An 18,531-nucleotide genomic window follows, 5' to 3' on the forward strand; every position below is an offset into this window, starting at 1 on the left:
GCGTTTTTGTGTGGACTATTGTCACCTCAACAAATTCACTAGAAACGGCGTAAGTTTATCCGCTAGTATCCCTTCAAGTTCAATTCGTTTCTGAAAAATCTCGCTTACTCGCAGAATCGCTGCTCGAGCTTGCTGTATATATCCCGACTTTAGGACCTCCACATGGATCTACATCTAATTTTATTTTTCGCGTTCTAAATGCTTGCAGCACGCTAGCAACATTGTGAATACACGTCTGTAGAAAATCTACCGGGTGATTCAAGGAGACGGCAGGCTCTTTAGATCGACCGGAAAATTCGGTTTCTTAACCTATCGCGCTACGACTTCGTGCAGCGTTGCCCACAGATGGTGCTTTTTTTTTTTTTTTGTTAAATTTGCAAAGAGCGAACTTACCTGAAGAAAAGGTAAAAAAAAGAAAAAGGGTTAGCTCCTATGGAAACGCAGCGACGCCACCGGTCTTCAAACAACACGGCGCCGTTTCGCACGGGAGACAAGAGATGGCGCAAGCGGCCACGACGCCAACTGCCGCCAACGAACGAGCAGACGACGCCGAGAGCCGGCGTATTTAGCAGACAAGGAGCTGCAGTTCCTTGTTGTTACCGCGCCTGTTTTTGTTTCTGCAAGCCCGCGGAACGCGCTCCCCTTTTGAGTCGAAAAGATTGTCTGCTAAAGGCACTGGCTCTCGGCGCCGTATGCTCGTTCGTTGGCGGCGTTCGTTGAGCCATCTCTTGTGTCCCGTGCCAAACGGCGCAGTGTTGTTTGAAGACCGGTGGCGTCGCTGCGTTTCCATAGGAGCTAAGCCTTTTTCTTTCTTTACTTTTTCCTCAAGTAAGTTCGCTCTTTGCAAATTTTACCAAAAAAATGCACCATCTGTGGGCAACGCTGCACAAAGTCGTAGCGCGATAGGTTAGGAAACCGAATTTTCCGGTCGATTTAAAGACCCTGCCGTCTCCTTGAATCACCCGGTAGAAGCACGGTATCGCCATACAGTGAATGTATTATGAAAACGATCCGTGAGCATGATAGTCTCTGCTCAGGGTGTCCGCTTGAGCTAGCAACACACTGACATTGTTTGATGAAAGTGGTCTAATTATATTTGCAGGTAACGCTAATAATGACCCTTCTTGAAATCCGTCCCAAGTCTCGAACCGGTGTCGTGCAAAGGATCTTACTTTTGGCGTGTCACATTACCCAAAGACTGCAAGCCCGACTATTCTGAAAATGTCAGTTCCCAGACGTCTGCGGTTCAAGCCTGTCGGACTGGCACTTTCTGCCACTTGAAAAGGTTTCCCAAAGCGCATGTATTTTGACAGAGTGCTGCGGTGTAGCAGTGGCAACAGCACCAGCCAGTAGAGCTGCCATCTGTTACGCCAGAAATAAATGAGGATATGCCAGTGCTGGATATTGCTTTATTACAAAGTGGTTTGTATTTTTGTTTACTTTGTTTGAAAGTAGCTTGCCTTTTCAAAGATCAGGTGAAGGTTTCTTTGATTTACTCCTATCACATAGCGCAAAACATACGTTTATAAAATCCTTGTACTCTGAAGTAAATAAACTGAAAATATCGCTGGCCGAACAGGATTTCAAGCACCAGTCGGCCCATGAATGACGACCAACTGGAGCTTAAATATATGGCTGATGTTTAGAAACATCTATGTCTCTTTCACGCTGTTCGGGCAATCAGACCGGTTCAAATAACTGTAAGACAGGAATTATCGACTTAGACAGTGTAGAAAAATTAGACTTGTTTGATTATTTTTTAAATCGGACATGATAATATGTACATCGCTGATGGAGTAGTCAACATGTTAAACCAACACTGAATGGAGCTTCACACAGGTCGTACTAGAAAACCTAATATTCTGTAACTATTTTCCATACAAGGTGACCTAAATGACTTTGGAGACTGTAGCAATGACAGTAACGCTTTGACGGTCGTAACCATACATGTACGGCGGTTGTTACATATTTGAAAGTGCCTGCCTAAACGCGAAACGGCGGACACATAAGGAGGTTTTCCTATTTGTTATCTCTTTGGTGAACTATAAACATTTTATTCTCATGCTTTTTTTTTTTTTACATAGCTGGGCTATTTATAGTTTTTAATTTAAACGCTCTGCGCACGTGACGCTCACATCGCATAGCGGATGCCCTGGTGGTAGTGCCCATGGGAACGCGGACGCTTCCTATTCAGACTTTCAACACTTGTCGGAGTTAAATTTACAGCACGGGAGGTCATCATCAGACGAGGAAGTTCTCTAAAGTTTCTACGGCTAAGAATCTGAAGCTGCTGAAACGCTGGGGAACCGGATACGCCAAAATAAAATCAAGTGGAAGAGAGGTGACAACTTTTCGCCTTCAATATTTTCATTCGGTGCTACTAAACCTAAACAGTCCGCACGCGCTGCACATAAACAGCCTGTACATTGACCTTTTCTTATACTCTCCCCTTACAAAAGAAACCGGACCAGAAAAAATCGTCTTTTCGAAGAAACAAACAAACGCTCGATCGTTAAAGGTTAATAGACACTGTGCAACTAAGTTGCTTTCGTGAACAGCTTCTTGGAGGCGCAATGTCCATAGTTTGCGCATAAGGCATATGCTTTTGCGAAGCCGCGAACATAAAGTTGATGAACCATGGAGGTCGCATGCTCGGTTACAGAACCGTGAAGCCGCAGCCGGACTGCTCGTACATCAGAAAAAGAGGCACGTCTGCCGACATGATGACAGAACTGTATGCGGAGACACCTCAAGCAGGATCGAAGCCTTCATTCACAAGTATACATCGAACACGTCTGCGGAAAGTTGTTGTTTACTCAATGCTCCGTCATACAAGTAAAAAACGCACCTCCGACACTGTTTACAGAATGTTTTTTTTTTACTGTGTGTTTGTGTGATAGATTTTCTCTGTGACCACCAGTTAAACGTTGTGAGAAAACTCAAAGCTTAAACACAACGCTTTTAAACGTGCTGGCCCAAGAGCACTTTTGTCTTGGTTACCTTTATAGCTTTCTCAAGCGCCCGCGCACCTTAAAAAGAAAGAGGACCGTGGTCATGAATTTTGCTCGCCTTTGAATGAGAACTTCTGCGAATGAAATTTTAACCGGGTTCACCCAGGCTTGTGCTCGTTACTTGAAACATGTAATGGATTGCAATTACAAATTACCGAGCCGATTGAAATTACAAATTACCGAGCCTAACCAATTACAATAACAAATTACAGAGCCGAGCCTGAAAAAAATAACGGATTACTTTACTCGTTACGTTACAATTTTACTAATTACTTTCACATCATTTTTTACGTACACTTATCCAGAAAACAACAGAAACAATTTTGATATTTTTCAAAAATGTTCTGCAATACTACTTTGCAGTTCTCATACGCCCCCCCCCCCGCCCCCCCCCCCCCCCCCCCCAATTACGGTAGTCCTTGTAAAAATAAAATTGTGTATTTAAGAGAAAGTGCGTAGGTGCACTTGTTCACCTGTGAGCTGACACGGCACCGAAAGCTGCAACCACACCCGCCATCCCGCTAGCTTACGGCCTCTGGAAATCATCCCTCGAATTCAAGGTAAACATCTTCGACAGACGTCTGTCTGGTTGGGAAGATATAATGGAAAAATATATTTGACTTCAACCAAAAATTAAGCTCGGACCTAACGTTTCAAAACAAGTTCGGTTTCTTCTTCAGGGGCGATTGATCTCGTACATGGGAGCAGCCTCGTCTTCTCTGGTGGTACGAATTTATTCTAATCGCGCTTCCACCCTGCCATCCAGCATTTTAAGCAGGATCCCCTGCTTAAAATGTCCTGCATCTTATATAGGCGGAACAAAGATATGGAATGGTTACGCCAGCACAAGAACGATGTACGCAAATTCGACCGAGGACGCAGTGCTCTTGCGGAGCACTGTGACACCTTTGACCATCCGATAGACTTCGCGAACACGTCCGTTCTTGATGTTGAAACCAATCTCCGAAAAATGCATCACCTTGAATCATGGCACATCCAAAATACACCAGGAAATATCAAGAGATATAGGGGTACCTTACCATTTGTTTATGTGAGTAAACTACGACACGTGATTAGAAAAAGACTGAATGGCAAGGCGGAAGCGCGATTAAAATATATTCGTACCATTAAAGAAGACGAGGCTGCTCCCACGCACTAGATCAATCACCCTGAAGAAGAAACCGAACTGGTTTTGAAACATTGAGTCCGAGCTTTATTTTTGGTTGGAGTCAAATATATTTTTCCATCCCTGGAGTTGTGCAGACAAAGCTAGCAGTGCGCATGCTCAGTAGCAGCGTCTACCTCCGCTACGAGATTCGGGGCTAAAGAAGAGATCTGCGAAAGCTCCCTTTTGACTCTGGTGTTTCGCTTGTTTTTCACAAGAACACAAAAACTTGGTTCTAACGTTACAATGTATAGCCAATACAGAATGTAGGCGTCCCAGCTTACCTTGATGTGTTCCCGTAGATCAGAGTTTGTTGTTCTTGCCGATGACTATACATGCGTTTGTTGTTGCTTTTTTTTTTGGCAAGAAAATTATGCACTGGCAATCTAAGTTCCCGTTTTCGTTATTGTCCTGAATTTTGAACATCTCATTAAGAGATGGCCATGGAGACGACGGACACTCCATGACCGAAAACTTGACCAGAGAGAAAAAGTGGTGTTTACGGGTTATGGATGGTCCATCGGTTCTCACTTTCATACAAATATTCGTGGAGACCAGGGGAGGGGAGGAAATAGAGAGCGAGAAAAGCGGTGGCCATTGGTCTCCATCGGTCTCACAGAACATTAGAGAATCACTACGCGTTCTCTCTCTCTCTGTCAGCACTCCTTACATGGCCTAACCCCTTCCCCCCCCCCCCCCTTTTATGCTGACAGTTGACTGTAAAGTGAGCAGCCGACTCAACCACCATGCCCACAGAAGTTAACCAAAAGAGGTGTCATCCGTTCCATCGAAGACGATGCTTTTAGCCTCGCGCCGGGCGCTTTTCAGCCCTGCCCCAAGAGCGTGCTAGAGTACAGTAGCGCATATCAAAGACAAAGAGAATTTGACCTTCTCGCGCGAGTCTGCACCGTCTGTTACGCGAGTTGTGAACCCGCAAATCGAGGGGCTACGGACCCGCGTTTGATGTTTGTGCAGGTGGCGGGAAATGTCTAAGAAGTTAGATAGGGTGAAACGGTGTAAAATACAAAAATAAATAAACACGAAGAGCTTTCTCCTCCCGGGAGAAGAAGGAAAACACGATGGAAGGCGACGGAGAGCCTACTCGACGTTTTCTTACTTGGCCTTTGTCTTTCGCATATTTGTAGTACATGCCTTGCCCGTTTTTTTAGTGGCCCTGGTGACCGGTCATACAAAATATTGAGTTTTCTTTTCGGCTGTTTTCCCCTTCATGGTGTTTTATATATTGTTGAACTTACTCTTTCTATGCTGCTGATTGGTTTGCTCGTATTGCTCCAGTTACTGTATTATGCTCATGTTTTAAAAAAAAAGTAACGAGTAATTCAAGCAATCCGTTACCAATATTTGGTAACGGAATTACATTACAAATTACTTCCGAAAAAAGTAACGTGGCAATTAAATATTTACTTTAAAAAGTAACGGATTACAAGTAATCCGTTACTTGTAACAAATTACTTCCCAAGTCTGGGCTCACCCTCCCGAGCTATCCATTTTTCTAATTTTACGGATTGTTGTACATTACTGATATTTCTGTTGGCTGCGTTACCTGAAAGGCAGCAGAGTCCCACCGTGTAAAGTGCGATCACAGGCGTGTTTTTTTTTTTTTATGTTTTCCTTTTTTTGTATGTGAGCCGTAGTTAGCCTCCGGTCTCAGAGTTTGTGAAGGCCAAGGTCGACTTGCCGTAGGCGCTTCGACAAATTCTTCTCGCAAGGCCGTGGGCCGGGAAGCTGTAAACGCGGAAGTAATAGCAGCTGAGTCATTGATTTCTATCGGCGAAGTAGCTTTTATAGGTACGTTGGTGTCACAGCGACAATACGCTAGGCCAAAAACTCCCCAGAAGTGCTTTTGGACGCTTTCTATCGGGCATCCGACATGTTTCGAAACAGCTAATGCAGAAACTCGCCGCTTCGGAGTGTCCTTCGAAATACGTTTACCCTGCATTTATTTTTTTCTGATACGGCACTCTATGTTCATTGATGATAATTATTACATAAAGAGGAACGTTTCTCTGTTAGTTTTCTTTTAAAATATACGCGACGTGATTGTCGAGCTCCCGCAAGATTGACTGCCATTGCTCCGCTAAAAACGGAAAAGATCCTCCCGCAGCCAGAAAAACTCAAGCTCGCATAGGGAGTAAGTTCCACGTAGGTACGGCAGGAAGACAGCGTACCTCCTTCTGCACGTCGGGGTTTCGCTCTTGATGACTCCCATGTCGTCACGGCGTCAAAGAGGGCGGTTCCGCGGAGAGCGCCGTTTCTTGGTTATTTTCCTCCTACTCCTACGTCACTTCTGTCGTTAGTTTTTTTAAAGTCGAACATTGCTATCCATGAAAATTGAGACATCTTTTTGGCCCACGTTACATACGCCTGTAATATCTACCGTCAGGAGACAACAGGCTATTATTCTCCGTATTACCTATTATATGCACAAGAGCCGCTGTCCTCCATCGACAACCTCTAACCCTACATAGACGACCCTTTTTTTCCGTACTTATACCTAAGAGATTTTCTACCATGCAGAAGAAGTTATGTATCTATATCGCATCCGCCCCCTCGAGTCACGGAAGCAGCCTATGATTCGTCACGCCAACTACCACATTCCAGTGTCTTACAACATTGGTTACGATGTTCCTCTGTGGACACCCTGCAGCAAGCCTGGAAGATGCGAAAAGCTACAACAACACTTCAAACTCCTTTTTAGAATCTGTCAACAGCTATCACACACAAACTATGAGGTGACCCCCCTCCCCGCTTACTTCCGCCAACACGACACCGGTAACAAACCTCTGAAACTCTTTATTTCTCTCCGTTTGGAGAGGGGAGACAGAGAAAAAAGGCAACTCAATTGTTGCTTGACGAGCCTCTGCCTCCCCACAGCAGCGAAAGAGGACAGCATGTGCATACACATGTTTTCTTCACCATCACACTTATAGCACAAAAATAAACAACGTTAGATGGGGAAGGGGGAAGGGGGAAAAGTAATAGATTTAGCCAAGTTTACAAATTCCAGGGGCACTCTCTCACAAACATGGAACGTACATTTTTTTTATGGTTTCATTCAAAACTTCGACATTCAACTCACTCAGGCGGTTTAAAAAACGAGGTACTATATATTTCAACGTCTGATTTCCGTAGTTCGTTCTGGAGTGCGGCACTAACCATGCGTCTGCAGGAATGGTTTCATAGGTAACCTCCCTCATCCTAAGGTTGGAAATAGATATGAATATATTTTCTTTTTGACAAAAAGATCTTTCAATCCAAGAAAAAGTTTATAATAATACTGATTAGGAATATGTACAATATTCAATTTAATAAATATTGGACTAGTATGACTATTATACTCAGTATTGCATATAATACGATCCGCTTTTTTTGTAGAGTATGTAGGAGTTTCATGCTTGTAGTGGTCATATTCCCCCATACCAAGAAGCAATAATTATATTTTGAGTAGAAGAGGGAATTATATATAAGAAGCATAACCGAAATCGGGATGATGTGGCGATATCTGTACATAGTACCTACAACTGTTGATAATTTTTGACATGTCTGTTATACAGTTTCGTCCCATGACATGTATTAATTAAATATAATTCCGAGAACTTTTACGCTTTCAACTATATCTATACAGTGTGTTCCAAGTGAAAGAATGGACGTATAGAAACAGTTTGTACTTCCTGATCTAAATAATACTGCTTTTGTCTTACTGCCATTTATTTTAATGAATTTGAATATGTCCAGGCATTTAACTTTTCCAAAAAATTATTTGTGGCACTTATAATCTGATCAGTATCATCACCTGAAAAGAATATACTGGTATCATCAGCGTAAATAATGGAACTGAGACTTTGATCAATATTTACGATGTCATTTATGTATAGATTAAAAAAAAGTGGTCCCAAAATGCTCCCTTGCGGTACGATGGCAGTCTGTTTCCTAAGATCCGATTGTTTTTTTATTTATTTCAACACACTGGTACCGATAACTAAGATAACTTCTAATCTTATATGGAGCAACGCCACGAATGCCATAAATATGCAGCTTTTGAAGTAACGTGTCATGATTGATGGGGTCGAACGCCTTTGAAAAATCTCTAAATACTCCGAGTGTTAATAACTTCTTTCAATATTGTTTAAAATTAATTCCTTTTGTTCTAACAAGGCGAATTCGGTAGAGAAACCCCTCTTAAATCCGTATTGACAGTGCGTTAAAATAGAAAACTTTTCGCAGAAACTATACAGCCTGTGATGTATTATTCTTTCTAGTGCTTTTGAGAATATCGGCAAGACAGAAATCGGTCTATAATTTTCGAGGTTGTTTTTATCTCCATCTTTATATAGCACAGATACCTTTGCTACCTGCATTTTTTTTTTGCGGAAAAGTTCCGTTCTCGGTTGCTAGGTTAAAAATATGTGTTAAACAAGGAACAATCCACCGCAAAACATGCTTGATAGGTTTAATTTGAAAATCCTATATATCGGAGCTCTTACTATTTTTTAAGCTTTGGAAAAGAGAAAATACTTCATGTTCGTCAGTTGAAAACAGAAACATACTATGTGAAACCTTCTGGACATACTTAACGGCATCCGCACAGTGTACACTCCGGAAAAGTGTAGCAAAATGATCACTAAATTTTTGGCCAAAGCAACCCCTTTTACAACGATACCTTCGATTTTTATTTTCGTTACTTTATCCGCATGCCACCCTTGTTTTATTAATTCATTTACTTTTTTTCATAGTCCTCGGATCTCTTGTCATATTTAAACAAATTCCTGAAATACACGCGTTTAGCCTGCCTTAAAGTTTGTGTTAATTGATTTCTAAGTTTCTTAAATGCAACGAAGATGTTAACATCTTTAGTGTGCGCGAATTTGTGGTAGAGATAATTTTTCTTATTTATCTTTGTTTTTATTTCGGGTGTAACCCCAAGTTTACAAGACTTTCGAGGAACCCTATGCAATTCATAAGGAAAGCAGCGGTCATATATAACTTTAAACCTTTCAAGAAAACAATTAAATGCTTTGTCAGCAGACACGCTAGACAGCACCGCACTCCAGACTTCGGAACTTATCTGTTGTTCAAAAATATCAAGGTTTTCAGCGCTTATATTGATGAAATAAATTTGATCACATATCTTTTTAGAGCTGTAGTCTACATTTGCAAGCATATATATTAGAAGGTGGTCACTAATAGTTTCCCCAACCACTCCAGCAATTATGTCTGTTTCTGAAATGTTTGTTAAAAAATAAATCCAACAACGCCGTGTTTCGAGGTGTAATGCGAGTAGGCTGGGATATAACGTTGAAGAGTCCGAATGACTGGTATAAAATCAACAGTTCAGTTTTATGTGACGACGACGCAAGCATGTCTATGTTAAAATCACCTCCAAAACAGACAGTCAATTTGTTTTCACCAAGAAACTTAAAATACACGTCGAGAAACTCAAGAAAGGAGGAGATATTACCACTTGGCGGGCGATAGACAGCAAAAAAAAAACAGTTTTTGCATGTTGTAAAGTTAGTATTTTATAATCGCTTGTAATAGCTGTAAAGTCACTTATAAGTCTGCACTCAAGACCTCTTTTCACATGTAAACATACTCCGCCTCCTACTTTATTGGTTCTGTTTGCACTAAATATTTCGTAATTCTCAAGCCTATCTACTTCTTCGGTATTTTTGCACCATGTTTCACTGAGCATAATAACATCAAAAAGAAAATTAAAGCCATCCAAAAATATGTTTAAGTCATCAAATTGATTCCGTATCGATTGCACATTTAGGTGAAAGAAAGTGGCGCCTTTGGTTGGTTCTTGAAAACTTTTGATTTCACTTCTTAACGAAAGAGTCTTGTCATTCACAGCAAAAGAAAAAAAAACTACCAGCAGCGAAAAACTACACAAGTGTTTGCAAGTCATCTCCAGTTTTCACTACATGTGCTTGTGCCCCATCCTTTTCCCTTACCAGTAAATAATGGGCAAAGTCTTGCTTTGCCCATTATCACATTTTCCAATGTGTTTTATCCTGGCTTTTTAAGTTTTCCAAGGTGTACGCTTTGCTACGAAGTCGCTTTAAGTTCACTCGTTTCTCGAGCCACAGATCCCGAGTTGCTTGAATTGAGAAGCGAACCGAAATTCCGGGTACCTTATCAGGGCGCGAGGGAAGCCGATGCGTGGCCCTATTTGATCTGTTGTCAAGTCGGGCACTTCCAGTTGCTTTGCAAGGCCATTTATCTTAGCCAAAAGGCTTTCCTACTCGCACATGGGGATCCCGTGTATATCAAGGTTTTGCCTGCGGCTCCTCCATTCAAGGTCGTGAACTTTCTGTTTTAACCTGTCAATCTCCGCTGTTGGTTCTGTTTTTTTGTTTTCAATTGCGTCACCTTTTTCTTTAAGTTTTTTTATTTCCCCGTCGTGTTCATCCATTTGCTTGAGCACTGCATCATATTTCGCCGACATGTGCTGAAGTGATTGTTCCATGGCATCCACTGTTTCTTTTAAGTTTAATCGGGTGTCTAGTTTAGCGTCCATGCTGACCAGCATAGCAGCTACATCTAGATCTTTGTTTTGTTTTCAGCTCTGACTGCCTCGAGACTTTGCTATTTTACATGTCTGGCAGCGCCAGGTTTTACGTGAAGAAACACGCGACTCTTCCGGAACGCCAGAACAAGTGCCTTTATCGTAAGAGTACTGGCACTCAACGCATGTGATTTGCGTGTCTTTTTCCGGAAAGGCTTGACTGCAATGTAGACAGATATCTTTCGAGTCATCCGCCGTGTTGAAGCATCTGTCAATATCGCAGCACAGCAAGAAATAACAGCAAGAATTTCAGTGGAAACAGCAGGAACAGCAGCAGCAGCAGCAGCAGCAGCAGCAGCAGCAGCAGATGGTAAAGATAAATATCAGTTTGCACAAAGCAAAATAGTACCAACCTGCAATGGCGAAAAAACGTTGCTTAGGTTCCAGCGTAACCTGCTGCCACTGCCGCTGTGTCCCTCAGGGCCGAGAAACGCTGTCATTATACTGCCGATGCAGCCGAGGTCAATGGCATCGGACCAATCACCGCTCGAACAGGTGGGCGTAAACCACTGCAGGCAGCTGATTCCCTCGCGGTGATAATGCTTCGCCACAAACAACGCCGGGCAAACAGAAATCCAGCACCGGAGATGACTCAGACTGATGCTGTCGCAACGGTGAGGGTTGAAGAACAGCACTGCCGCAAACTGCAATGGCAAAAAAAACGTTGCTTAGGTTCCAGCGTAACCTGCTGCCACTGCCGCCTGCTGACGTTGTCCACGCCGCAAGACTGCTAATTTACCACCGTCACATCCCTTAATCTATAGGGTCAGTGGACGGGCCATTTTGTACGGGGAGGTAAGTGTTAGTACGAAAGAATAAGCGTAGCCCATTCCTGAGAGGCTCGCGCATCTGGTTGCCGAGAAGCGTCTTATTCGAACAGTCGATTAAAGCGCAACTCCGCTTCATTTTTTTATATTTAGAAAACTATGCAGCTTTCTTCAGTATCATATAGGAAGACCACGTGTCACAAATTAGGATCAAATGCCGCTTATACATTTAAAAAAACTGGCCAGCGAACTTTCAAATGAGCCAAGTCGCCGAAATTTGCCAACTCTAGCATGCGACGTGAAACGCAATCCTCGGCGCAGTCAATGCCACGGAGTTGGAACAGCCAACATGAGCCATTACGCACTCTAAAAAGACAGAGGGTATACTCTTTCACCTCTTGTTAGACATACAACACTCCAAAACTTCTGTTGGATGTATGTACAACACACTGACGTAGTACCGACGCTACCAAATTTCATGAGCAGCTTGATGGCCGTGTTGTATTAAAATGGCTAATATTAGCGTGTCTGACTGCAAAAAACATTATCGGGTTTTTTCAGGCTCAACTGTAAAACCTTTGTGTTTTTATTTTTTTCTGTAAACCTTGATACGTACTTCAGCTATTTAATATGTTGTATCGCACCGTCATAAACCTTTCCGCAAAAGTTGGGGCAGTCAATTTGACGTCAGCGCGCTCTACGTCGAACTGAAGTTTAGGTGTGTCGTATATGTGACAAAGGGTGTCAGAATATACCCGCTTTCTTTTATAGTGCGTCGGAGTCACGTCTACGTCAATCTCACGTTTTGTTTGTGTTTACTTCTCAGAGCGAGATTGAGCGATGACGTCATAAGGTTTTCCTCCCGGTGTTGGCTCAACGGCGTCCACGTGATCACCGTAACACGAATGCGCTAGTTTGCGCTGCCTGCACGCTCCACGGAGCTGAGAGCTGGAAGAAGTTAGAAGAAGTCTGTTTGGTCTCGCCGCTGCTCTAGCTTGAGGAACACGTTTTGTTTACGATACCAGCGCGGGCCGCATATCCGACGCCTAGCTGCGAAGAATATCGAAAGATCCATAGGATCATGATGGTGTGTTGCAGCCTGCTCGAATTACCAGTTGATTAGCCCGGCAGTTGTCTTTCACAAGTGTTCGTGCACGATGTTGTAGCAAACTACATTGGCGAAAATTGCGGAGCAGACGACACTCGCGCTTTGCTCTATGTTCGCCCGCCGTTGCAAAGAGGATCACGTGACCTCTGAGACGCTGTGGTGGGCCCACGCTGAGGTGAGGAGAGACGAAGCGAAAAAAATATTTACTGTTTAATAATATTAGGAGTTGGTGCTGGTGCCGCCCGCAGCTCACCAACGGTCGTGGCGTTCTAAAGGGGCGCTGTCCCGGGCTATCCGTCACTGTGCTGGTGCCTGGGCAAGTTGGCTCCGCTCACAGGGTTCATGGGCTTAGAGCGCTGACGCTAGCGGGTGGCCTTGCGATTGAGGCGATCCGGGCTTCTCAGGGCTCGGAGAGTTCGGGGGCTTGAAGCGCTGACACCAGCGGGTGGCTGTTGTGTTTCTCTGGTCGGGCTCCCAGGGTTCTGGGGCTTGAAGCGCTGACCCTAGCGAGTGGCCTTGCGGTTGGGGCGATCCACGCTTGTCGGGGTTCAGGGGCCTGGGGCACTGACGCCAGCGGGTGGCCTTTCCGTCGTGTTTCTCTTGTGCGTTGTTTCCCGCGCTCTCGCCATCGCGATCCCTGGCACTTTTTTTTGGCGCTTCTTCCCGCTCGGAGTCGCTTCCTCCGACTTGTCCCAACTTGTTCCCCATGTCCCCGTTCCTCCGCTCCACCTCTCCTCTTTTGTCTTCTCCCCTCCCCCTCTCCCCCGGGCTGTCACCGTTTACGCCATCCGAAGCGGCCTGTCCGCGTCACGTGTCGTGCACATCGCCATCACGAACCTCACAAGACCACGTGGTTCGACGTGACGTGGAGAAGGCTCGGACGGCACGAGACGAATGTTGTCTGACGCAACCAAAGTTTCGGTATGTACTGATGCTTAAACTAAGAATACACAAATAATATTCCACATTTCGCGAATCCGAAGACGTCGCCCTATCGAAAATATTTCCATACTCGGCATACTGGGCCAGTATCAAACCGGATTATTGGACGGGCAAACTGGGCATACTGGTAATAGTTTTACTGGGAAAACTGGGCCCGTATCAAACTGGATTATTGGACGGATATACTGGGAATACGTAGTTTTACTGGAAATACTGGAATTATCGAACATGGGTATACTGGATGCACTGGAAATACTGGATTTGCTGGGCATATGGTAAAACCAGCCATACTGGTCACAGAAGCACACCGGTTGTACCGGTTTCACTGGTAAAACCGGTACAACAGGTTGTACCTGAGATACCAGTACAGCCAGCTTCACCATACTGAAAACACAGGCCATGAACTATCACAACCTTCTTATATGCATTGAAACTTTATAAAATCCTTTAGTAGCTTGGTATACTGTCATTCCATGTCATAAACTTGATTTCGGTCATACTTTGGATGTGCCTGAAAATTTTAACATGAATAAATAACATATTAAGGATTGTTAAATCCAGGGCTGAGAAACTGTTTTGCTGAGGTCTAGCTCCGAAGTGCAGAAAATTTAATAAAATCTTGTTTATTTTACCTCTCACATAACCCGCTCTACATTATTCTAAAGACAAACAGCAAAGAATATCAATTAGAGTCTCCGTATATTAGTTAAAAACCCGAATTTACCAATGCTTTGATATGTCTTATTCATATTAAAATTTTAGGACATGCTCAAAATATGCCTGCAATTCTATAGCACTAAATTTGGAGTCTGACTAGACAAGAACTAAAAAAAAACATTGCGTGCTGCCTTCAAAATATACCCGAGGCACTAAGCAAGATTTAAAAAAAAAAGTCTGACTAGGCAACAAAAACATTCAGTGTGTGGCACAACAGAAAACCATAAAGATTACACATTGCGTCACCTTTCGTGCGAGCGCAGCGAAGGCTGCAGCTACGCCAGCCAATTCACCACCAGGAGGGTATCATGCTACATTCTGGTTGGGCGGAGCTCCAGGAAACGTGACGCTCTCTCAACGGTGGACTGGCTGGGACAAACAACAAAAACATTCATGGTGCAGTGCAACGCCTGTTGGTCGAACATGCCCGAGGCACCACACTGTAAAACTTAAAAAAGTCTGACTAGACAAAAACAAACATGAAGTGTGTGGCACAACATCGAACAGTAAAGGTAAAAATTCCACTAAAAACGACTAAAAGAAGAAAAAAAAACATTCACGGTTCGGTACGGTCCAGATTCAAGAGGACGTTTTTCATGGTGTTGTTCATTTGCCGCACAAGAACAGCGTGGTCCTCTTTCAGGTTGGCAGCCTCGAGGTTCGAAAGCTGGTAGACATAGTAGCTCAAGGCATCTGAAAGAAAAGTGGATCAGTAGTTACCAGGCTAGAGTATATATCTTGCTCACTGTTTAGCATTACATTAAATTTAGGATTGTATTCTTGTAATCTTAAAAATTATATATATATTAGAAGTGGGGATAGATTAAGCATTTTAACATATTTGATCACCACCCTTTATTAATTATTCAATTAGTAACTTGCCTTGATTCTTCGAGATAATAGTTTAATACAGCAAAAGAAAAGGACCAAGTATTGGTCGTGCTGACAAAGCTGAAGTCCACAATGTCTGCACACTAAGATTGCATTGAGCGTACAAATTTCACATGTAAGCCAGTTTATTATTACAGTGCAACCAACTTACGACACCATATATAACAATGCACCGCTTACAACGAACAGTTTCTAGAGTTTCTATGCTTGAAATGATGTTTCTAGTCCAGATATGATAATCGGTTATGACAATTGACATTTTGGGTTTTCTCATTATCGTCTATGTCGGTTGCACTTCATTGTGTAAGCCTGATTACGACACAAAAGATCCTGGCAAAGAAGGGGGAGGAGGAGGGGCCTGGACGACGACACGGAAGATCTTGGGAAAGGAGAGCAGAGGTTGAGAGGAGAGAGGAGGGAGTTGTACCCGGACAAATCACAAAAGATTATGGGAAGGGAGGAAGGAACGGAGAGAGAGAGAGAGACTCTGCATCACAGTCCAATGTTTAATGGTCCAACATTGCAAGGAAACGTTGCAAGCAACTATTGCAGCTTTTTCGCATGACCTAGCCCTATAACACGTTCTGTGTTAATACGTATTTTTCCTATGCTTACAGCGTTTTCTGATATATCCTACAAAATACAAAAAAACACGCGCCAGTAACGACTTTGCGAACTCTAATTGATCTTACAGCCCAGATTTTTAGGACTGCCAGTTGCACGAACCCGGCTTGTTTTTATATATTCCTGGAATTCTTGGGGAAGTTGTGTGTTTCTCTTCTATACCGATTTCATGTTTTGTTTATCAACGTCAAAAAAAGGTGTCTTTCGCCCCTTATTACAAAAACGAGGTAACCTCGCCATCATACAAGTTCTTGATGTTGGCAGCAGATTCAAAACAGAACAAAAAAGTTTTGTTCAAGCATTAGAGAATGCACATGATAAACACCGCACTTCTCGTAAGAGCGAGCAGTTCAAGTGTCGTCAGTCTGCACTTAAACGCTCCGCAAGGCATCAAGCAGTACCTATGATGATCATCGTAAGGCATTTCCTCAGCAGATGCACCAAAGACTCCAGCCCCAGCAGCGGCACGAAAGCAACGATGCCATCAATGTTGCCATCGTGCTGGAGCTGGTGGATTTAGTTTTGCCGCAAGTTCTGAAACTAAACTTTGAAACCAGATACCTACAAAACTGTACACTCCCCTCCCCTCCCCTCCCCTCCCCCCCCCCCCCCCCAAAAAAAAAAAGAGACTGCAAGAAAAAACGTGGTGATGCACTGACCATTTCGCTCTTCCACAACGCCTTCTATTCAAGAAAGCCGAATGACGATTGGCAACTATGTTTATCCAACTCCTGTTGTGGCCGGACTAAACACTTTTGATGTTGATTAGTACAGAAAAAAGAGTTCGCCTATTTCGACCCTTCCGCCAGTGGGCAAGGCACGAGTGGCAGGGATCGGTGACGGCATCACGCGACACACAATCCGTGGATCAAAAATGGAGTTTAGGATTAAGTAGTAGTTTATTCTTTAAAAGAATCCGTTACAAGGACGGTGTAAAAGAAAAAAAAAGTAAACCAGTCACTTACAATCCTTTGCCTGAGTTGCCAGTGCACCCTGGACTGCTGCATTAGGCTGGTGTGCTGTCCATGAAATATAAAAGTGTGTGCATTGGTGAGATGAAATTGACAACTTTATTTCAGGCAGAATTTACAGAAACTCGCTAGGTATTCACAAGTACTTGTCAAAAAGCAAAATTATAGCTTGTTCAAGGCGAAGTCCATTCAACTTAAAATGTTGGGATTACGACCAACTCCACGTTGGAAAGGACTATATACTGTGTGCGGGGACAACATTCTGCAGCTGTGAAGTTAGAGGGGCACTAAAGGAGGTTTGTGGGATTGCTTTTGGTGATAACTCATTTTAGAGGTCTAGGCATCCGAAAAATTGCAGAAGTATAATCATACGCAACCTGGCCAAAGGACACACGGTGCTCGACAGTTAATCGCAAGAGCTGGCTTTCCGCGTGTGTTGGTGACGTGCATGCTGTTCCTCGGTCGCTTTTGGGTAAAGTGGCACTAAAGACTGTTCTGAAGACGCTTGTTTTGGTTTTAATATAAGAGAGTAAATGCTAGTTATATGTTAGAAGTTTCAGATGACGAAGCCACTTATTAACCCATCACAATAGAAATACACGCAATCTATGTTTTCTTTTTATGTACAGAGCGCGAACAAGCGATCGCCGTTTTTTCCAGTTTTTTTTTTTTTGAAACCAAGGGATGTCATCCAAGTTATTATTGCTACGGAAAGAGCTCACTTAGTTCTGTATTGTAAGCGATAAAATTTCGTGCTCACTAATATTATTTAGAAGAAAAATGCGAAAAAGTGTGGATGCCGTGTCTGCACTAACAGTGTCGCAATGTGTACACTACACAATACTGTTAGCGCGAACACAACATTAGTGCGTTTTAGTTTTACTTTAAAATGAAACTAGTTGAGGGCCATATTTTGACGTGTATGCTAGTGTCCCAAATTAGCATTTCCTATGACACAAGAAGTTTGGATGACAGCCTTTAGACTCTAAGAGAAAAACAGCAAAAACGCACCATCACTAGTTCGCGCTAACAATATTGTGCTCTCTACCTTACTGCTTTTTATGAGAAAACAAAAACTGATATTAATTCAATTCATTAGTCTTTGATGGCTCGGTTTATCAAGATTTCCAGGGCTGGTAGGGCTGCTGGTGGAGAATGGTGCTGGTCCAGAGGATGTGCTGCTCCAGGGCTGGGAGCAGGGTGATCCAGAAGGGGGACAGCTGCATGGGCAGGAATGGGCTCTTGATCCGGAGGGGGGGGGGGGGGGAGAGGCCGCTGTGGGGGTGGGATGTTGTGTTGATTCAGAGGGAGGACAGTTGCGAGGGCAGGAGAAAGGTGCTGAGGCAGATGGGGTGCCGCTGCGGGGGTGGGAGAAGCAAGGAACGGAGACAAGACAAAGGGGCTGATGCTAGAGCAGACGGAAAAGGTGGAGAACTATTGATTAATTTCCATTATTTAAATCAGGCTCCTGGCTGTGCAGAGCCTCCAATATCCTCAGAATGCTTGAAAACTTTCCATCTGAAAGTCATCCCCCCCTCCCGAAGTCTTCCATTTTGCTGAGGCCTCCTCTCCCCCATCCCTAGGGGTCCGTGTTTTCGGATCAATCCGAAAAACTCCGAAAAACACCCAGCGGTAAAATGTTTGACAATTCGGATTTATCCGATAAACTCTGAATTGTTATATGCCCATGCCATCCCCCCCCCCCCCCCAGCAATAATTTTTTTTTTTTAATTATCTTTTACGCCT

General features: G+C 43.5%; 1 pseudogene; it reads right to left on the minus strand.

Moving 5' to 3' along the window:
• Positions 1-10,082: 10,082 nt before the first annotated feature.
• Positions 10,083-10,687, minus strand: LOC120846614 (annotated as a pseudogene).
• Positions 10,688-18,531: the final 7,844 nt, after the last annotated feature.

Source organism: Ixodes scapularis, unplaced genomic scaffold (assembly GCF_016920785.2).
Source record: "Ixodes scapularis isolate PalLabHiFi unplaced genomic scaffold, ASM1692078v2 PGA_scaffold7__128_contigs__length_106722199, whole genome shotgun sequence".
NCBI classification, from domain to species: domain Eukaryota; kingdom Metazoa; phylum Arthropoda; class Arachnida; order Ixodida; family Ixodidae; genus Ixodes; species Ixodes scapularis.